Source organism: Bactrocera dorsalis, chromosome 3 (assembly GCF_023373825.1).
Source record: "Bactrocera dorsalis isolate Fly_Bdor chromosome 3, ASM2337382v1, whole genome shotgun sequence".
In the NCBI taxonomy this organism is placed as follows: domain Eukaryota; kingdom Metazoa; phylum Arthropoda; class Insecta; order Diptera; family Tephritidae; genus Bactrocera; species Bactrocera dorsalis.
In genome coordinates, this window is record NC_064305.1 from 20,191,406 (window position 1) to 20,212,597 (window position 21,192).

General features: G+C 33.4%; 1 protein-coding gene across 1 annotated transcript in view; it reads right to left on the reverse strand.

Moving 5' to 3' along the window:
- LOC105222226 (calbindin-32) overlaps positions 1-15,070 on the reverse strand; it is a 93,467-nt gene extending 78,397 nt beyond the window's left edge. The window contains exon 1 of the mRNA XM_049451929.1: positions 14,703-15,070. The gene's annotated coding sequence lies outside the window, so the exon portion shown is untranslated. The remainder of the gene's footprint in view (positions 1-14,702) is intronic.
- Between the last annotated feature and the right edge of the window lie 6,122 nt (positions 15,071-21,192).

The window sequence follows — 21,192 nt, forward strand, 5'->3', positions numbered from 1 at the left end:
TAAATTAGGAAATAAATGAGATTATATGACATTTCTTTAGTTCACGAAAATTTTAGACCATATACTAAAAGTAAAATGACTATTTTTTTAACTAATACTTGAGCATAAAAGTCTGCACTTCAAGACATTCACTTTTATTGGCTTAAGTAAATATACTTTTGATTCCAAACGGAAAAATAAAATATTTTTTCCGGTTTTATATGATTCAAATATTATATAGAATATATTTAAGAAAGTGTCAGGGTTTACAGTGAAAATTATATGAAATCTCCATTTTTTTCTAAGTTGAAGTATTGAAAATATAGGACTTCTGGACTGGTATAAAACGAATCGAAATGTTTTAATATATTTAACATTTCGACCAGTTTAGACCAGTTTTATACCAGTCCAGAATTCCTATATTTCTAGTATTTCTACTGAAAAATAAAATTCTTATTGTTTTAGCAATTTAAAACATTTCGACCAGTTTTATGCTAGTCCAGAAAATATTTAAATTTCCCCTTCTACTTCTTAAACGAGTATACATACATATATACACACATGTTTCTAGGCTTTCACGACTTTAAGACTTGCTTATTAATATACCAACGCAATCAGATTCCTTGCAGGATAACGAATTCCAAAGCCCTTTGCAAAATACGCCTCGGAGTGCTGCAAATTTTAGCATTAGTGTTGTCAAATATAGCAAGCGTTAACACCTGCGGCTAAACGCAATAAAATTTATGAATGGCAAAAAATTAGCAGACTAACTACGTTCGGTAAAAACGGAATAAAAGGAAAAACGAAAGAAAGAAGCGTAAATAACTTGCGTGAGTACTTATGTCTGTGCATAGATATTCACTTATATACGTGTGTACACCACCACAAACGTCACGCTTCTAAATGTGTTCTGCACCCACAGACTAACAATAAATCCGTTTGCAGCTAAATTTAGACGTATAAGATGCCTAAGCTCGAAAAATATGCGTTTTAAATATCATTTACGCACATAAGTATGAGCATATCTAAGCTGTTATACCAGTTGGTTCCATTACATAAGTATGACAGACACGAAAGAACATAGTTTTTTTATTAAATCACCAAGAAACTCTAAATACTCAGTTGTAAAAAACCCTTAGGTGTCTCATTGCAACGAAGAAAGAAACTAACTCTTTGTTGCACTAACAACAAATTGCAGCCTAAAGTGTCTCTTGCATACGTATTTGTTCAGACTAAGTGTAGTCACTTTTTAGGCACAAAAAGCAAACAATAGCTCAACGGTGTCAGGTGGAAACAAGCAGTACTTGCCGTGTCACCGAGGCATTATATTCGTCTCATAGTTCGGCCGCGGTGTCAGTGGCAAGTAGCTGAGGCATGCAATAGAAGCGTGACTGACGACATTTGACGCATTGTTGCTGGCGCCTGAGTTTTGGGGTATTGGTGTTGAGAATAGCACAAGTATTTCTAATGCAACGTTGAAAACTGCTGGGTGTTGGAGGCGTTTGATTTTGTTAAGCGCTTATGAAAAGTGTTTCGAGACTTGAAAAATCGTTGGCATAAATGCCAACTTTGGGTGTGTAATACGGTTTCTACATAAGATATATTTTTTCGAGTTTCTGCCAGATTTATAAAGAATAATAGTTATCATAAACAAACTAAGACTCAGCCGGTAAAAATATGCGCAACACATTATTATGCTTACATATCAGGTCTTCTTCTAGTAAAGCAAAGTACTTATTTACATAATTCCAACGGATCACATGCCCAAATATTCATGCATAAGCATTACAACACTTCGGAATTCATGTTTTATTGCACATCACGTCTAACAGATGCCCCTAAATTGAGCAGAAACAATGACGATGACGACGCGCTACATTTCACACTAATTAGACAGGCGAACATTGCAAAACACAAAACACTGTAGTGCACTGAATTAGATGTCTGCTAATTCCCAAGAATATGCAGTGTACTATATGTATATATATTTGTAAATTAGAAGATCATAATTATTGCTTAATTTATGCACCATTGCAGAGTAAGTCACTACAGCAGTAGCCAAGCACGTGCATACTTCGCTAAAAATATATATGAAGCATGCCTACGTACTTATATATATATCCCTTTTATTGGTCAGACCAGTAGTAAATTCACATCACTTTACATCTCATACCTTAGCGAATATTTTTAATACACTTTACGTATTAAAATTCGGCAATTTTTCTTTGAAGTTCATGTCTGATCGCTTAACCACTCATTAACGTATACACGGCTACATGAGTTTGTTTATTTAAGGCTTGATAAACAATAAAAAAGCAATTATAGACTTATAAAGCGTAAATTAATAAACAATTATGGAAATTTTTCACATTTCACACGCTGAGTAATTTAGCTTTGAAATCCCCAACTTATGCAAAGTGAAATACGTGTGATACCCATCAGTACCGATAATATTAAAATATGTGTCTAATGATTACATGAGTGCTATCACTTGCGGTTTGGCATTTTTATACTTTCGCAACATGTTGCAATGAAGACTATAATAATTTGATTCACCTAATAGCTGTTTGTAATACTTTTCGTATACAGAATTATATATAAGTATATATATATGGATGGAGTCATGTGTAGAAGTTCACGCAAGTGAGGAAAGTTCTCTGACCACCATACATAAACTTGGAAGTTGCCAGATGCGATTCTTTTACATATGGCTCAAGCAGTTCACGACTTCCGGTCTTAGACCAAGTAGGCGAAACAATGAAACAAAGAAGGTATCTTTGGCACAACGGTCGGTAAATTAAGCCTCCCCAAAACATCCCCAAAACGGTTGAGGCTGATTGAAAAAATGAAAGCACGATAGGTTCCAAAATCTCTCAATTTTTTCGAAAAACAGCGTCGCATTAACGTCTGTGAAAGATTGCTTTCTGACTACCAAGATATCATGAAACGTATTATTTCCTGCGATAAGTCTTGGATCTATGCTTAGGCTCTGGAAACAGAAGTGAAATCGGCCGAATATCGTAGTAAAGATGTGCCTAAAAGGAATGTTGTAAGATATCGATGAAACTGATTACTTATGTTCCTTGTCACACAAGGGAGGTTAGCATTGTAAATGGATGGAATCGGACCACTACCACGCTTACCGAATTCAATTAATCGAAAGTCTATAAAGCACCAAAAACTTGCAGCGAATTGGAGTTGGCAGGGACATCTGTTTTAAATTTTTTGAAAAGTGGGCGTGGTGCTGTTTAATATTAAGTTTAATTTATATATCTCACAAGCCATCATTTGAAAAATTCTTTATGTAACGTTTATATTGACAAATACCAAAATGAAAATTTTTTAGCTTCCAGTTGACTTTATACTACTTATCCTCCAATTTGTGATGTATTTTAATGAAATTTAGAGATAATTACTTTCTAGCTACGGCGTATGCTTGTAATTATATTCACCTATTAGATTTTACATGGAAATTTCCTACTATAAATGATCTTGGTAGGTTAGATATGTTACTTTTAAAGATATTCCTTTAATTATCCTATCTTTTCAAAAAATATTTAGCCAGCTATGAAAGTTAAAGATCCCTATGAAATTGCTGATTTCCACAAACGATGGCAACCTTTTAATTCAAAAATTGTTATAGTACACTTATATTGACCTCCTACTAATACAGGGGCGAGTCCACCAGGCATAAAAAATCAACAATTAAACAAATAAACATTCGGAGGATTTTGTGACGTTCAAAGACGCTTTCGTTGAATTTACGAAAGATACTTATGAAAATGAACCCAACGACTGTTCAGATACAGATTAAGAACCGCCACGATATAAGTATTAAAAAAACCACAAGGAAATTTAACTAACCGGAAATGCGTTAGGACCGTTGGTTTTGAAAGAGATGAAAGGTATGGGGCTGGATGTCAAATTGTGAAGTTTTATGAGGCAAGGTGTGTAATTTATAGTCGCCCTTTCAGAGATCGTTCAAGCACTGACAAAAATAAGCGAATGGAATAATAAAACGACTACAGTAAAAGCGTCGAATCTGGTCACTGTAGTGTGTACCTTCGAGTTTATTGTTAGAATTTTCTGTTTCAGTGATGTTTTGTCACTGACGCCGCCACTTATTGTGATTCTGCAGAACGAATCAATTGATTTTTGGAAACCATCAGAAGTCATAACAACATTAGTTATCACCTCCACATATTATATTATACATAGAAAAATATAAATATCCAAAAACTTTGTCGAGGTTATTCTTCAATTTATGGTATTCTCAATATTCTCTCTGTATATTATTCTAAGTCCTCACCTATTCAGAGAGAGAGAAAGCGATTTTATGATTTTTTTTCACGCGTTTTAGATAATTCGTAAACTATCATCGCGTTCTGGAGTTACAAAGGAGTATTTGAGATCTATCCGCATCAGTATGTTAGCGCAATAACTGACAGATACATTAATATCAATATTAACTATACTTGCATACATAGATTACTGAAGCATATAGTTTTTCATTCCTTTTCTATATGTAATGTTCTCCCTTCGGTGAGTAAGTGCACAAATTCCTTTAATCGCCCATTAAACGTCATGAATGCCTTATGAATTCTACAAATACACCCAGGCATACTCACGCGCATAATGATTTACGCACTCACATGCCACATACGTAGGTATTTATCACCAACTCGACGGGCAACGCAGTCATCCATGTTGTGATGGAATTTCTCGTTAGCGAGAGTAAAGCAGCTGACTGCAAGTTTTTATCGCCTTGCAATTAACACTTCAAACATATTTGGCATATTTCAACTGTGAGTATATTTTAATACATTTTTTCGCCCGACATAATGTTTATATTCATATATAAACTATGTTAAGTGCAAGTAATTGGTTTAAAAAATATTACTTTGAACTGAATTATTACGCAAAGAGAACAATTTAATTTTTCATGATACTCTAACATGCCAACCAGAAATTTCAGATATTTCAAAGTAAACTATTTTACCACACTAAATATGACGAATTTATTAAATTTCCTTATTTTTCTTTGATATTGAGATTTACGAACTTCATTTGTTTTGTGGTCATTTTATAAATAATTCGAAACGTAATAACTTACACATTTTATACAGTGAAAATGTAATAAATTTATAACGTCTATTAAGTTGAAAATTTATGTGGCGCTTCTTTACTGCGGTCTAATTTATTATCCTGCCTTGAATGCTATAATTCAATGATTTGTGCAATGGCTGATGTTTCGGTTTCTAATAAGCTGCTCCACACCATTTTCGGAAATGATATATTTGTATAAGTTAGTCAACATAGCAATTTTATGAGCAGGAAGTGGATAATACTTATTTATTTCTCTCTCTCCCTTTAGCCGAAATATTTAACTTCTCTGAGAATGTGATCTAGATTTTTTTTAATCGCGATTCTACTTTTTGTACGAAAAATTTCGAAATTTTATACACATATGTACATAGTATATATTAAGATCTTGGTATAGTTACTCAGTAATATTAAATTAGTTGAATAATCTATTTTTTTCCTGCACTGCCCTTAACAAATATTTTTTCAGATATTTTATCCTTTACTATCGACTCGCTTGATTACTAATGACCAAGAATTATTCATAGTAAAAGTGGAAGAAACTTTTTACACTTTAGAACTGTTGAATGGCTGAATGTTGAGCATAAAGACACTTGGAATCCTAAACTGCTTCAGAACTGTGAAACTCTGAAATATGGCTGATGAGACAAGTGATGAATCGTGGATTTATACGTATAAGCCCGAACGTAAACAGCAGTTGACTGTCTAAGTGTTTCGAAATGAACTGAATCCAACAAAAGCTATTCCCTCACGAACCACTTCCAAGCAAATGATTGGCTGTTTTTTTAACTGGATATGTCGCAATCATACGACTAGAACAATTCTGAGTGGTATACAACCATTTGTTTGCCAGTTATCTTTCAAAAATACAGGAAAACCAACCGCCAGTTGTTGCCGGTTGTCTTTCAACAACAAGACGGATCACTCTTCACAACGATAATGCAAACTCTCACACATCGACTGAAACAACGGCATTTTTGAGAGCTTAAAACATCAATTTGATGAGTCAACCAACGTATAGTCCTGACTTGGGACCAAATTACTTCTTTTTATTCCCGTAAATAAAAGAAAAACTAATAACTGAACGTTTGTCGACACCTAAAGAGGCGGTTGATGCGTTCAGCATGCATATTTTGAAGATACCTTAGTCTGAGTGGCAAAAGTGGTGCTATAATTGGTTCAAACACATGCAAAAGTGTATGCTATAGATCTTAATCTATATATAGTTTATAAAAGAAAGTTGTTGTTAGTTACACCATTTATAACTCAAGAACGTCTGAAACGATTTGGCTAAAAAACTAATAATTTCAAAATTCATGTTTGTAGAAATCATTTGAATATTTACGTACAATTTTAAACAGATTCATCCTCTAAAATAATACAATTGCTATTAAGTATTTGGAATAGTAGGAAAGAAGTGCAACCAAACTCGGTATTCAGGCATTGAGAATGTATTATACCACGTGCATCCCAAAAGACTGATGTCATAACCTTTGTAGCCGACCTTTTCGTCTTTCCACGCCTGAGAACCGGTTTATCATGTGCAGTCCACTAGAATGACTCTCGATTGCACTTCAGTGGGAAATGATGAAGCTATGTTTCTATTGTCACACACCGAACGTCGGTGTTATTACGACTAAAGAACACTCAAACACTTCTCAGAATCAGTTATTCATTGTTTTTGTTGAATTATGAAATTGCGAGGCACCCACTTTGCACAGAGCTTTCGCCTCTTTAAGCTTAGCAAATATCTTTTCATGGATGGATTTCCCAGAGCCCAAATTCAACAGTATTTTCTTCCAAAAAGCAATGATTTATTAACACATGAAATGCTCTATGATCCATTTTTTTGTAAACTAACACAAATTGCTTCACAGAAATGCTATATCTCTTTAACTAATAATTATAATCCAACTAATAGAAATCATATAGATGGTAGTAGTAGTATTATCTATGTATGTATCAGCCACAGTGAAACGTGTACGGGTCCTCTAATAGAGAATATTTTGAAAAACAATAATATAATTTTCGATAAAATATTTTTTTTTGTACTCTAAGCCCGAAATATCAAAATCAATATAAGTGCTTCTAGCGCTATTTGATTATGTCAGTCTAAGTGATTTATACCAGTTGTATGTTCGATTCTTCATTCTCCAACATTTGGTCAATCAAAGACAGCTGCTATATGTATTTTAATCGATAAGTAACAATAGATTATGATTTCTAAGATTTCGAACAAGATAATCTTTCCTTTTAGGGGTTATATACAGTTGGAATTTTCAAAAATATTATATATACATTATATTTAAGAATACACACAGATATCGTATCGTTGCGGTGAATATTTTCGAAGTTACACGCGAATTTGGAAAGGCGTTTCAGAATGCTTGGAAGTGCATTCCAAACTTTGAACGCGTTTTTCTCAAGATGGTGTTATCAAAGTCGGTTATCAACATTAGTCGAAAACGACTAAACCGATTAGTTTCAATTTTTAACACGACAACACTTTTTTAGTAATTAAACGAAGACTTTTTCTAACTGATAAACATTTTTTTATAAATAATTTAAATCCGAAATTTTGGTCAAAAATCGATTTTTTTGAGAAAGCGCCATTTTGTCAAAAAAAATATTTTGCCCACTCTTTCGATTAACTACCAGATTTAGTATTGCTTTAACGAAATCTGTTTGGTTTTTAATTTCAGAGGATGCAGTTCAGAGATATAGTGGTCACCGCAAAACGTCTTTTTTGAGAAGAGTTCCCGGAGATCAGCTTTAACTCCCTTCCAAATAAATATTTTTACTAATACTAAGTCTTAAAGTACAGTCAAAAGGTACCATAATATGCGTACAAATTTGGGATCAATAAATATAAAAATTTTCTCAAAAAAAATTTGGAAAGTTCACCTTTCTCGGCCTTCTAAATGTATATAACCTCTTTACCAGCATATCAAAAAGTTGAGTCTTATTATTGACATTTTTATTTACATATATATAGAAAATTTCATATTTCTTCACTATATTATTATTGTTAATTGATTACTGATTACTCATATACTTGTACATAGTTTAAGTATGTATGTAAGCCATTCATGCTAATATTACAAATTGGAAAAACACGAGCGCTGATATTTCACGCTTAATGCATACGTACGTGGGAAAATCTTAATTCATTATAAAGTGGTATGAATTTTGCTCAGAACGGAAAGAAATCTTTTCCACTGCTTACACGGCACACAGTATTTTGCAATAATAATCGCCTATTTGTAAATGAGTATAAACAGGAAATTCCACTGTGACGTTTAATGAGCCGCATCAAATTTATGCCATGTTTGCATACTATATACTTATGTATGTATGTATGTATATAACTATAACTGAAAATATTAAAACAAATTTTCATTTCGATTAAGCAAATGAAAAGCAGGAAATTATAAACTCAATGCTTTGATTGAAAAAAAACGAATTATTAGTTTAAATAAAAGAACAAACAAAGCGCACAAAACCAATTAGCTGCTAATTTCTTGCGTTGCGGTCTCAATTAGAAGCAATAAAAAATGTTGTGGTCAGCGTTGCCAAAGGCTTTATACTTCTCATGAATGAAAGCGAACTATATGTTTATGTTATTATATTTCAGAAATAAAAATATTTAATTTAAACGAGCAGTTGATTGGAAGTTTTATATTATATTAATTCGAGAATGAGCTGCATACGATACGCCACAACTTGAATAGTGGCAAATAGAACAAACAACTGGTACAATCACGTAACTGGAAATATAAACTGAAAAATAAGCAGTTGTACTATATTAATGTGTTATCTGCTAATTGGGTAATCCAAGTAGGTGCACTTTTTGACTGGTGATCCAAGTAGAGGTACTTTTCTCAAAAGCCTTTTATTTACAGATCACTCGTGAGTCGTCTCAAGTTGTCATGTTATTTTTTTCACGATTGTTTGGCATTTCATCATGAAAATACTTACGCTTGGACAACGTTTACAAAACGTTAAACTTTATTATGAAAATTTACGTTCTGTAAATAATGTGTTTCAATTGCTTCGCTCATCTTATGGTCAACATAATTGGCCTATTGAGCGTACTCGTACTATTCGAAACATCATCATCAGATGAGTGATCTTGAGACCCAGCATTCGCAGCAACAGACGTATGGAACGAGTTGGCGCATTTTACGCCGATTAAATTGAAAAATTGAAAGCTTAAAAAATATATCGCGTGTAAGAAATGGAGCCGCTCGATCTTCTATGGGTTCTTGTGAAGTTCAAAGAAAATCTGACATTTTCGGTACAAATTTCTGCAAAAACTAGGCCGGTGAGAACGTATTTGCTACCTTAAATTAAAGAACGTGATCCCGACGACATTTGGTTTCAACAAGACAGCACTACTTTCCACACATCGAATCAATTAATGTATTCATTGAGAAAACACTTCGGTGAACATACGTATATTTCACGATTTGGGCGATTGTCGATTGTCCACCAAGATCATGTGAGTTCACTCCGTTAGACTTTTTCCTGTGTGGATGTGTAAAGTCTAAGGTCTATGCGGACAATCCCGCTTCGATTCAGGCCTTGGAGCAAAACATCACGCGTGTCATTCCCCAGTTACTAGTCGAAATACTCGAAGGAGTCATCGAAAATTGGACTCAATGGATGGATCATCCGAGCTGCGGCCAACATTTGAAAGAGATAATTTTCAATGGATAAAAAATGACAATAAACATTCCACTTAAATTTCAAGTGCTGTGTTTTTTCTTTAAAAATGTAGGGAAGCTCGAAATGGATCACTCTTTAATATATACTTTTTTATATTGAATTCAAGTAGACAGTTTTTTGTTTACTTTTTCAGCAGGATAGTGTAACTCAAACATAACGAGTAAAGAAGCGACGAATCAACAACCGATATAGTTATTTTGACTAACCACTTCCGAGTCATTACAACAAAAATATTTCAAAATTTCGTAGTCGGCAGATGAAAATCTTAGTTTAACTCAAAGTTTGTAATTTCAATGTAAATATTTTTAGTAATCAGTGGAAACAATTTAAATAAAGTATAGTTGATGATAAGGTGGATATCATCCACTTATTAATAGAGTAAGCAAACTTTTGGTCACAAATCTCTTCAGTCTTAACTCAAGTATACTGTTATTCTTGTGAAATCATAGATAAGTATTGCACCTATAGTTGTAATAGATATGGGAAACTATTATTATAAATGTGGTATGGAATGCACAGATTCTTTTTAATATTCCCCAGTGAAGAGACACTTCCAACGCCTTAATAAGGTTGACAAATAAAGTGAAAATATTTTTCTCAACTCAATCTATATCTACTTTATGCCGATTTGAGTTTTGATTTCATTAATTGTTTATGCAACATAAATTTATTTCTATACTGAACACTCATTTGTTAGCCCTCGTACCAAGCTTTTCTGAACTAATAAAGTCCCCATTTTATTTATCTGCGCCAACACGTTAATTTTCGGTGTTTGTTTTTCCTGGCATATAATAATTCTCTTTAAATTCATTTGCACTCTGATTCAGTGCTTTATTCATGTTGATGTCTTGTTTAGCAATGAATTAAAACTTTTAATAATGAACTTGTGCGTCGAATGAAAGATTTTGCTGAATTTATGTCTTCTTCAAATGACTTTTTTTTCATCTAAAAGCAGTGGGAAGAAATACCCGCTCTACTGGTCCGATCTTACTCAATGATTTGACATATGCATATGTGTATATTAGGGTGTTTTTTTTTTAACTATTAATTTTTTTCAGTCCCGTCACGAGATTTCCTTGGAAATAACCTAAAAAAATTCCCTGAAAATTTTAGCCCTTAATATTAACATATTAAAAATTGTTCATTAGAAAATACACCACAATCGTGAGATTTTATCTTTAAATTCCTACAGATCGGAGGTATTTTATGGCATTGCTTTGACTTTAGACGCATATTTCTCAGAATTGTTCACTCTAAAAAAATTCCCAGTGCAATAAAGTCATAACTCACACCGGCGAGGTAGTACGGAGCTCAAAACCTGATTTTTCCATGAAATTCGCTATATATTGTATATATATCGTAAATAACAGGAGTTATAGAAAAAATGTACATGACAAATTTATAGGAAATTTTATTTGCTATAAAAAAAATTCAAGATCAGAATCGCTATCATTAATACTTCTCGAGATATTCGGCTTTTTCAATAAGGCTTTATAGAATTTTTATAGATGGTAGGTATTAAAAAATCTATGAAAATTGCAAAATCTTCTTCATTCAAAATACAAATATACACTTTCTCGATGTATCCTTTTTTTAAACCCCTTTCCTTTATCAGGATTTACTGCTGAACAGAAACGTCAAATGTATTTTGTTACTAGGCCTTAGTTCATATAAAAGGCTTTTTAAAATCCAATAAATAGTTAATCAGTTGCGGATTCAGAGGGGGGAAATGGGGGAAAGTTCAGTAGGGCTAAATGGCTTATTAGTAATTTTCGATTTATAATTGGGATCAGCGTGATTCTTGAGAAAGAGTTGATCGATCTGGCAGGGCATCTAATATTGTAGATACGCTTCTTGTAACGTTCCGAAAGCAAAGACGAAAAGCTCAGGAACATTTTCGATCCATTTATTCAGTCACGAAAAAATGGTGGCAGAAGTGAAAGTTGACGAAGAAAAACCAATAATCTGCCACCGACAAATATAATGCCAAAATTTCTGCGTGATAACTTGCGAAGAACACTACAGAGCCTCAGTGTACATTCCTCTGTTGGATACAATCGGCGAAGATTTGAAGACGCGCTTTTCTAGAGAAGTATTGGATGGATTTCAACTGAGTTTGCTGCTTCCAGAAAAAGTATGTGCTTTGAAAATCAAAGAAATGAAAACCCTTATTGACTGCTTGATAGATAGATTCAAAGGCCTTTTGATAATGACAACGTCATGCGACGTTTGAAGCTCAAAGATGAACTTGGTTACCGGCTGTGCCATTGGGGATAGAAGGCAAATATCTAAAGACAACAAGTTACCGACTACTACTTTGGAAACGTTGAAGAACTGTGATTTAGACCTATACCATAATCCTTAGTTATCTACGCATATTCCGCACACTTCCAATGACGAATGCGAGCTCTGAACGCTATTTTTCGACGCTTCACCACATAAAAAGGAACATGCTTCAAGATAGATTGATCGCCCTGGGGTAGCACAGGCATCATGACATTGAAGTCACTACAGAAGAAGTTCTGGAAAGTTTCTAAAAATTTGCCCCACATCGTTTTGTTTTGTGAAATCTTTCTATTCAATACATGAACTGACTACAGTATTATATATTGCAATAAAGTATGTCACCCAAACGATAGAAGGTCGATTTGAAATTTTTCCACCATGATATTAAACTTTATAAAGGCTACTATATTTAATATTATATAATACTCTTCATGTTTCAGGTAAATACATATTTATTTCTACAGGAAGTTGTCGATTTCTATTTTCTAGTTTTGGATTTTCTTAATTTTCCTCGCTAACACATAGTACATATTTTACTTTTGATTTAAATAATGATTTCTTTTGCTTTCATATAATTCTGCAAAACTTTTTTAAATTTTTTTATGAGGTTATCAACTTAGTTTGGAGCAAATGAAATTAACGCATATTTTCGGTAGCTGTTTCCTCTACTCAAAGAGTAAACTGAAGCAGCTTTGTAGTAGGTTTTGCTATTTATTCTAAAGTCAATTGGTTGGAAATAATTAAAATATGCCGTTTTATTTTATTACTTCTTTGGCTGACTGACTTTTTTATACGCCGCTATCAGCTTGTATACATGGTCAAAAGACAGCTCTGCTAACGATTGATGGATGTGCATTGCAAAAACCTTTTTATTGCTTTCCCAGCAGTGAAATATGTTAGAAGTAAATATTATTATAGCTTTGGATGCAGAGAGAAGAAATAAATTATATAAGTCTCAGGACTACAATATTCACATTTCTATATTGTATATGTAGTATTACTCTAATTTAAATACCGTCTGTTCAATTAAACCTATACCAATAAGTGCCTAGCCTTTGTAACTACAAACCTGTGAGGAAATACTTGCTTATTTCAATGAGTCTAGGTTTTTTCTGTAAACTGGAGTTTCTCTGTTTCGATTAAGCCATAACTAAAATAAATTTTTAATTAAAAATTTCAATTCAAACATGTGTTAGATCTTTGATATTTATTATGAATAAGGTTTCAAGGGATTACATGTGTTTACGGGTTTCAAAAAACGATTTTTTATTGTCTTCTCTCACTCTCACTTTTAGAATATTCTAGAATATTGTCCAAAATTGATTCGAGTAATAATTTATGAAATACAGCCTTGTGAACTTGTGCGCTCGAGGCTAGCTAGGCAGGCTAAGTACGCCGTCTTTAAGCACGTTTTTCTCGAAACTGTGTTTTTGAAGTCGGTTGGCAAGATTTCTCGAGAACTATTCAACCCATTTTTATGAAGCTTTTCACAGGTCTTTGAGATACCATTCTTAAAGACTGGGATGAAGGATTTTTTTTCGATCACAATTATTTGAAAAGAGATATCGCCAAATTATCACTGAAATTTTCATTTTCTTTGTAAACAAGTCTGCCAAAAATACAATTCTAAGTTAAGGTTTTAACTAAAATACTTGTTTTTTCACTCTCGATGATCTTGTAAGGAGTTCTCTTGCCAACGCGGACGCATCTTTTTTCCGAGCGGTCACCGGAAATGGCTTCGCAATGGCCGAGTTTAAAATATTTTTTTCCAAAAATTTCAAAATTTTTTTGTTAATAGTTTATGTTTGCAACAATAAAAAATTCTAATAAAATATTTCATTTTTATATGAGAGAAAATTGTTGAAAAAATTGTTGATGAAATTTTTACCCCAGGAAATATTAATAATTTATAGATGACGTCAATCACCACAAATTTAGAAGAAGTAGGTGGAAATCTTTTTCATTTTCTTTACAGCGTTCACAATTCAACAGCTAGTGGCTTCATTTTATAATCTTAAAAATGTAATAATTATTATTTTATAAAATGATATTTTTTACACTAATTTAAATTGAAAAATTAACTGTTGTTACAAAAGCAAACAAATTGATTCAAAATTTGAAAAAAGCGCTTTTGCAGTACGCTTTTGAAAAGCATCATTTTTCCAAAACTAGGGCTTATAAAATTTAAAATACACAAAAACTTTCTAAAAAAAATCATATACCTTACAGACAGCATCTGAACATAAAACATACTATTTTTCAGTGAGGCAATTTTTAAGTTACGCATACGACCGGCGTACAACGGCGTAAATTATTTCCTACATTCCGTGATACAAAATATCCAAAACTGCCTTGCATAGTTGTGTTTATATTCATAATTTTATATAAAATTTATACTTTAATTTTTACAAACAACGCAATAATTTTACCTAAAAAATTATTAAAACAAATATCAAGAAAAATATCAGACAGTTGGCTTATTCATCAACCCCACTCACAAGCAACAGAGTTTAAATGGCAATGGGTTAAAAATAAATAATACACCCTCAATGGTCGTAAAATGTATACAAAGATAAATACGCAAGAAATATTGAAATAAAATGTACCCGTGAATTGGAGAGCAGTTGTTGCGTTTCCTGCTTAACTGTTCGTCTGCTGGCCGTTGGCTTGTGTGTTGGCGTGCACTTCCGCTGAAACTTTGCTCACACCACTTAATTGCAGATAAAATTTACTTGGTAAATGTTAAAATTTTTTTTTACACAATTTGCTTTTCAAATATTTTTTTTTTTGCACGCGGAAAAAAGTATACTTAAATTTAATTTTCAAAATTTAGTTTTTAATTTTTTCTTCAAAAAATATTCTTATTACCACTTTCTTAGAATTTGCTACACAAGATTTTCAAGAGCGCGTCGCTACTAGCGTTCAAATACTGAAACGTTTGCTTTGAGAATCCTTTGCAGACTGTTTGGTTTATGACCAGAAGCAGGGTTTTTGCTTAAAAAATTCCTCTAACGGCTGATGTTGCAACGGCGTAAATATGTGCGTTATGTTGGCCAACAGCAATTCACCACAGCCAAAGCAACAGCACAATTGGCCAAGAGAGCTTTTCTGAGTGGAAGCGTGTACTTTTTTCTTTTAGTTTATTTCGTTTTTTCCCCTTTTTTGTATTTCGAATACCGTGAGTATGATGTGCGCTAAAAAATATTCCTGGGCCTCCATCGTTTGTGCAATGGGTACAAGCAAATAACAATAAAAAAGACAAATACCGCGCAGCTATGAATGAAAATGTGATTTTTGTGCAGCAACATGTTGATGCAACAAATGTTGCTGTGTCCAGGTGGGTGGTTGTAAGGTATGCTGAGTAAAGAACCGCATTTGAATGAATTTCTAGCTCCCTATTTGTTATAGTTGAAAAGTTTGTGGCATCGAAAATCATAAAAGTAAGCTAATACATCCGCTAAAACGCCAATACGTCTTTCTGAGTATGGTATTTCTATTGAGACCTTCATTTTTCTTTTTGTTCGCATATGAGATTTTTGTGCCTAGATAATCGGTCTTTTTGTATATACAAGAAATGCAGTTTCTTTATGCGTTTAAGTGGCGAGAATTACAAGCTCCAAAGCTGCAAAAAACTGCTGTATAACGTGCCCTATAATACTCTGTAAGGAAATAATAATACCTTCAAATAGTGAATGGCAGAATTCTCACATCAAAATCTTACATTATCAATTCTGATTTCTCAGGAGTCATCTCAGAAAGACCAGCAAATTTTGAAATATATTATTTTCTTGGGAGTTAAATAATGAGTTATTGCTAAGCAATTAACTCCATTTGATCTATGATTTAAAGTTGGTTTAATGGTTTTGATAATGTACATATATATGGCATAAAATATCAAAAACTTTTATTTTCTCTTTAATAATAATGCATATCGTCTCCATTGCTAATCCAAACAATGGAAATGTCGAACCAGTTTCATTAGATTTTAAACGCGATATCACTGAATTTCTCTAAATTTATCAATTATTATTTTATGCTTTCTACATACTGTTCTTCTAGTTCACCACACTGTCTTATAGACTCCAACCACGTCCTTCCAAACCAAAATTGTTGGTGCCCTGACGAAATTATGCTCAGCACTCATGCGCACCAAAAGTGCACCTTTGCAAGTAAATTAAAAAAGCTTTTCGGCATCTCTTTTTCTTGTTCTGATGCTCTCTGGCATGCTTTATTTCACAACAAACTGTTGGACGCGGCTAACAAAACAACGGAAAAAACAAAATAGCCAAAAATACACGTAATAACGATACAAACAAAACAAAAATGATACATGAAGAGTACGAAAGCTAGTGGCTAGTCGTAGACGAATGACAAGCTTAAAACAAAAAAGAAGCAAGACATGTTAACTACATAAAGACGTATGTACTATATATTCAAAGCGCTGGTAGTGATTGAGAAGCTGGAGGTTTCTTGAAGCTGTTGTTCAGTGAATGTGGAGAAAGCGTATTTGGTAGTTTAGACTATGAAACGAGATGTTTAAATAGCGGATGAGATATTTGTAGAAGCATAGCTTAAAGTATACATATATGATATCTATGTATTTCCCCGGTGAACTGCAGCACACCAAACAATAATATAAACAATCTGATTAAGAGTTAAGGAATTATTTACTAATTGCAGACGAATTTTCGTAATTTAATAATATCTACGCCATAGAAAGTAAATTTTCCTATATTTTCAATGGTTCCTTTACACTTTATGACACTGCGGGTAAGGATTTTATTGGTTGACACAGCTCACTTCTCCATCGCAATGTGTACTACTTAAATACCCTCGATGGAGTGCAAAACATTTTTCAATTAATTTTGGAAAATGTTGTCAGTTTGACTAACAGTTTAAAATCCTGTCCCGTTTTGGTTACGTACAACTTTTGTGGTATCAGAAACTGCGTTCGTAGTCATGCATTTCACTAGCATTCATCTCTCACCACCAAATTTTAAACATCAGATTGCGGTATCTTCAAACCATGCCTTTTGAACGCATCAACTGCCACTTAAGGTGCCGAAAAACGTTTACCTTTTAGTTATTTTACGAATAAAAAGAAGTCATTCGGTGCAAAACCTGGACTATACGGAAGAAGACTTATCAAATCGATATTTGAGTGTTCAAAAGTGCAGTTGTTTTCACTTATTGACGTATGGTAGACACTGCTTATGCGGTTATAGCCAATTTTACAACAGCGCGCTAGTCGTTCTTCTTTTCGCTGCTTGGCACCAATTGGAGATTCCAAGCGAAGTCAGGTCCTTCTTCCCCTGGTCTTTCCAACAGAGTGGAATTCTTCCTCTACTTCCCCTGGCGGGTACTGCGTCGACTACTTTCAGAGATGGAGTGTTTTCGTCCATTCGAATGACATGACCTAGCCAGCTAGTTGATGTCTCTTAATTCGCTGAACTACGTTAATGTCGTCATATATCTCGTATAGCTCATCGTTCCATTGAATACGAATCTTCCGAGTCGCGAGTGCGACGACCGTTTGTTTGATGACAGGAGATATTTAGTCTTACCCTCGTTCACTACCAGACCCATTTGCTTCGCCTCCTTACACATTCTGGAGAAAGCAGACTTATGGCACGGTTGTTGAGGTCAGTGATATCAATATCATCGGCGTACGCCAGCAGCTGTACACTCTTATAGAAGATGTTGTCTTCTATATTCAGATCTGCAGCTCGAATTATTTTCTCCAAGAGTAGATTGAAGAAGTCGCTTTGTCGACGGCTCGGAGAGGTCCTTTCAGATCCTGACGGAGCTTTTGGTATTACTGAAAGTCAGTTTACACAGCCATATTAGTTTTGCAGGGATACCAAATTCAGACTTCACGGCTGTCAAAGCAGCTTTGAAATCGACGAAGAGGTGTTGGATATCGATTCTCTTACACGGGTATTTTCCAAGATCTGGCGCATGGTGAATATCTGGTCAGTTGTTGATTTTCCACGATATATTTTGTTTTTTTTTTTTCAAATAAAAAACCGACATTATAAATATACATATACTTTTGGATTTTGGTCTACTTCGTTGAGAATCATGCTGACGTCTCTACGAGATTGTTTTTGTAGACTTTTGTCCGCCATTATATATTTTGTTTCATGTTTCTTTTTTTATTTATCTAATGTAAAATGGAAATAAGAAGTTAAAAATATAGAGCTAATCTTATAAAATCATTAACAGCTTCATGAATAGGAAGCTCAAATATATCCAAAATCGATATTATAGCTAAAACAACAAAACCAGTGATATAAGTCATTTTAGACGCGGGATTTGTATCAGCACCTTCGAATGTTGTTCAGTAGAATTACAGTACTTGTAAGCGCATCTTTTAGGGATGTTCATTTTTTTCAACGAGATATACGGGGTGTGTTAAAAAATAATGGGAATTTTCTTTCTTTTTTTTTTGAATGAATGAAAAAAAAATATTCATTCGCCTCAGTGATGTAATAACTAACACAACTTTCTTAGCAACACCAAAAAAAACTATAAGCCGCTTGATCTCAAAAAAGTCAATAATAGAAAAGCTTGTAAATAAAAAAAGGCGTGTAAGACGATAATGGCAGATAAATCGCTCCCCTTCCACACAGCTTGAAATCGAGGAAAAATTCAACACCTAGATGTATATAAAGAAGCTCTGTCCAAATTCTAACAATTAAAATTCCCTTTGGAAAGCAGTCGACTCCAACATGCCTATAAGTGACTTGGGCGGAAATTGGGCTCGAAGTGACGAGGAAAAGGCTAATTGCTTTGCAAATCACCTAGAAAAGGTACTTCAACCCAATTTGCCTAAGAACAACTTTAAGCTGTCAATCTTACCCAACACTGCCAACTAGCCGCTCGATGCTTTTAAGACTTCATCTTCTGAAATTATTAGAATCATTAAAGAATATAATTCAAAAAAGTCGTCAGAACATAATAATATTACACCAAAAATACAGATTGAGTTACCAAATGTTGCTGTAGAGATGGTCTCTTTGCTATTTAATGCAATTCTTGGTTTCGGATACTATCCAGTTATATGGAAAAAGTCGCAAATTATCCTGATAGATAAATCTGGGAAAGACTTAACACAGCCGTCTTCATACAGACCAATCGGTCACAATCTACCCTGTCTTTCTAAAATATTTGAAAAAATATAACTATCAAAGACGTCTCCTTTCCTCTACGAAAATAATATAATACCAGCCTACCAATTCGGGTTTCGTGTAAAACGAGGCACAATAGACGAAGTATATAGAATATTAACGAAATAAGAAAAGCATTTGTAGGATATATTTCTAGACGTAGGTCAGGCGTTCTATAAGGTGTGGCAAGAAGGCCTTTTATATGATTAAATGTCTACCTTTAGAATTGTATAAAACATTGGTGTCTTATTTAAGGAGGTATTCTACTCTAGAAATCAAATTTTGGACAGTTTTTTGATTTTACCAAAAATATTTTTACTATCCATTTTTTTATGGTGTTTTTATTGATATCTTAAGAATACAGAAAAAATATTAAAAATTAAAATAATTAGAGGGGGGAGAGACAGGTGTAAAAAAAATGGCGCATCCTGGTGACATTGATCCTGACTCTCCTGGTGGTCTGAAAAAAAATCAAAAGAAATTCTTAATCAGTAAGGGATGCTGTTATAGTCCCTACCTCAGGGAACATGAAAAAAAAAATTGTTTTGAAAAATGGCGACTGCCTGAAAATAAATATCATTTTTTACGCTTTTTTTTGAAATTCTTGAATTTTTTTTAAATATTAAAAGCAAAAGATTAAGGATTATATAAAGATAAAGGATAACATAAAGAAGGTTCACACAAAATTTCAAGTAAATCGGTTGTATAGAACTTGAGATAATGCCGGTACCGTGTGGAAAAAAGTAGTTTCGAGAAAAACGCGTTTAAAAAAGTGAGTGTACCAACCTACCGGGCTACTGCGTCACTAAAGTAACTGTAACTCTTAAAATAATTTTAATTTTTAAAAATCCTTTCGAGGATATGTTCTTAAGGGTCTAAACTTTAAATATATGAAAAATAAAATTGAATTTTTCAAAATTCTAGAGTAGAATACCCCCATAAATATTAAACAATTTATGGTTGAAGTAAGAGTTGGGCAGTGATTTAGGCCCAACTCTATATATTATATATACAGTAGTTAAAAGAGTTTCCATTCGATATTGTGCACCTAGGGAAGCCCTTCTTCTAATCGTCGAAACATTTCTCAAACTCGATTTCTCTTTGGCATCGTTAGAGTACTGTTTTAAGCCAAGAATTCACGATCAAGCAACGAAGTGTCTGATTAATTTTTATTTTCATAAAGACACAATAGCGGCTGCAACAGACAAAGGCATTATTTCTTACTTTGAAAGTTTTATCATACTTTTTTACAGCAGAAAGTTAATAATAAGAAAAAATGTTGACAATTGTACTCTGCAAATCCACGACGGGAACGAACGGGAAAAATCCCCGTTTTTTCTGAACACACCTCGCATTTTTTCCTATGCATTGTGAAACCAGGGTGTCGTAACTCACTTATTGGAATGATCATTAAACGTTTGGATGTCTTCAACATGAATTTTCGAAATCAAAAGTAAATGCAAAAAATCATTTCGCCCAAACTCTCAATTAATATGTTGAACAACTACTACCTACCTACTCCACAAGGAATTTAGTCGATATATAGTTAATGCATACATATAATATTATAATAAAAAACTAATTTGTTTTTACTAAGGGCACCCCTAATATACTATTTTTAAATATAACTAAATTAATTTTGTAGAAAAAATTTCGTCTTCATAAATCTATACATTTTTTATTAAGAACACTCCTAATACTATTAATATAGGTACTTTTCAAAAGCTCAAGTCAAATATTTGGATTGCTGGTAACTACAAAGCGTGCTCTCAGCTATTATTCAGCGTGAATTCCCACTGAATCATAATAAAAAATATAAACAATAAACACACTTACTACAAAAAATTCCTTTAGCGATAAGAGCGCATTCCCATTCACGAGACGTACGAGTACTCGTATATGCTGAAACTTAATGTACTAAAGCTGG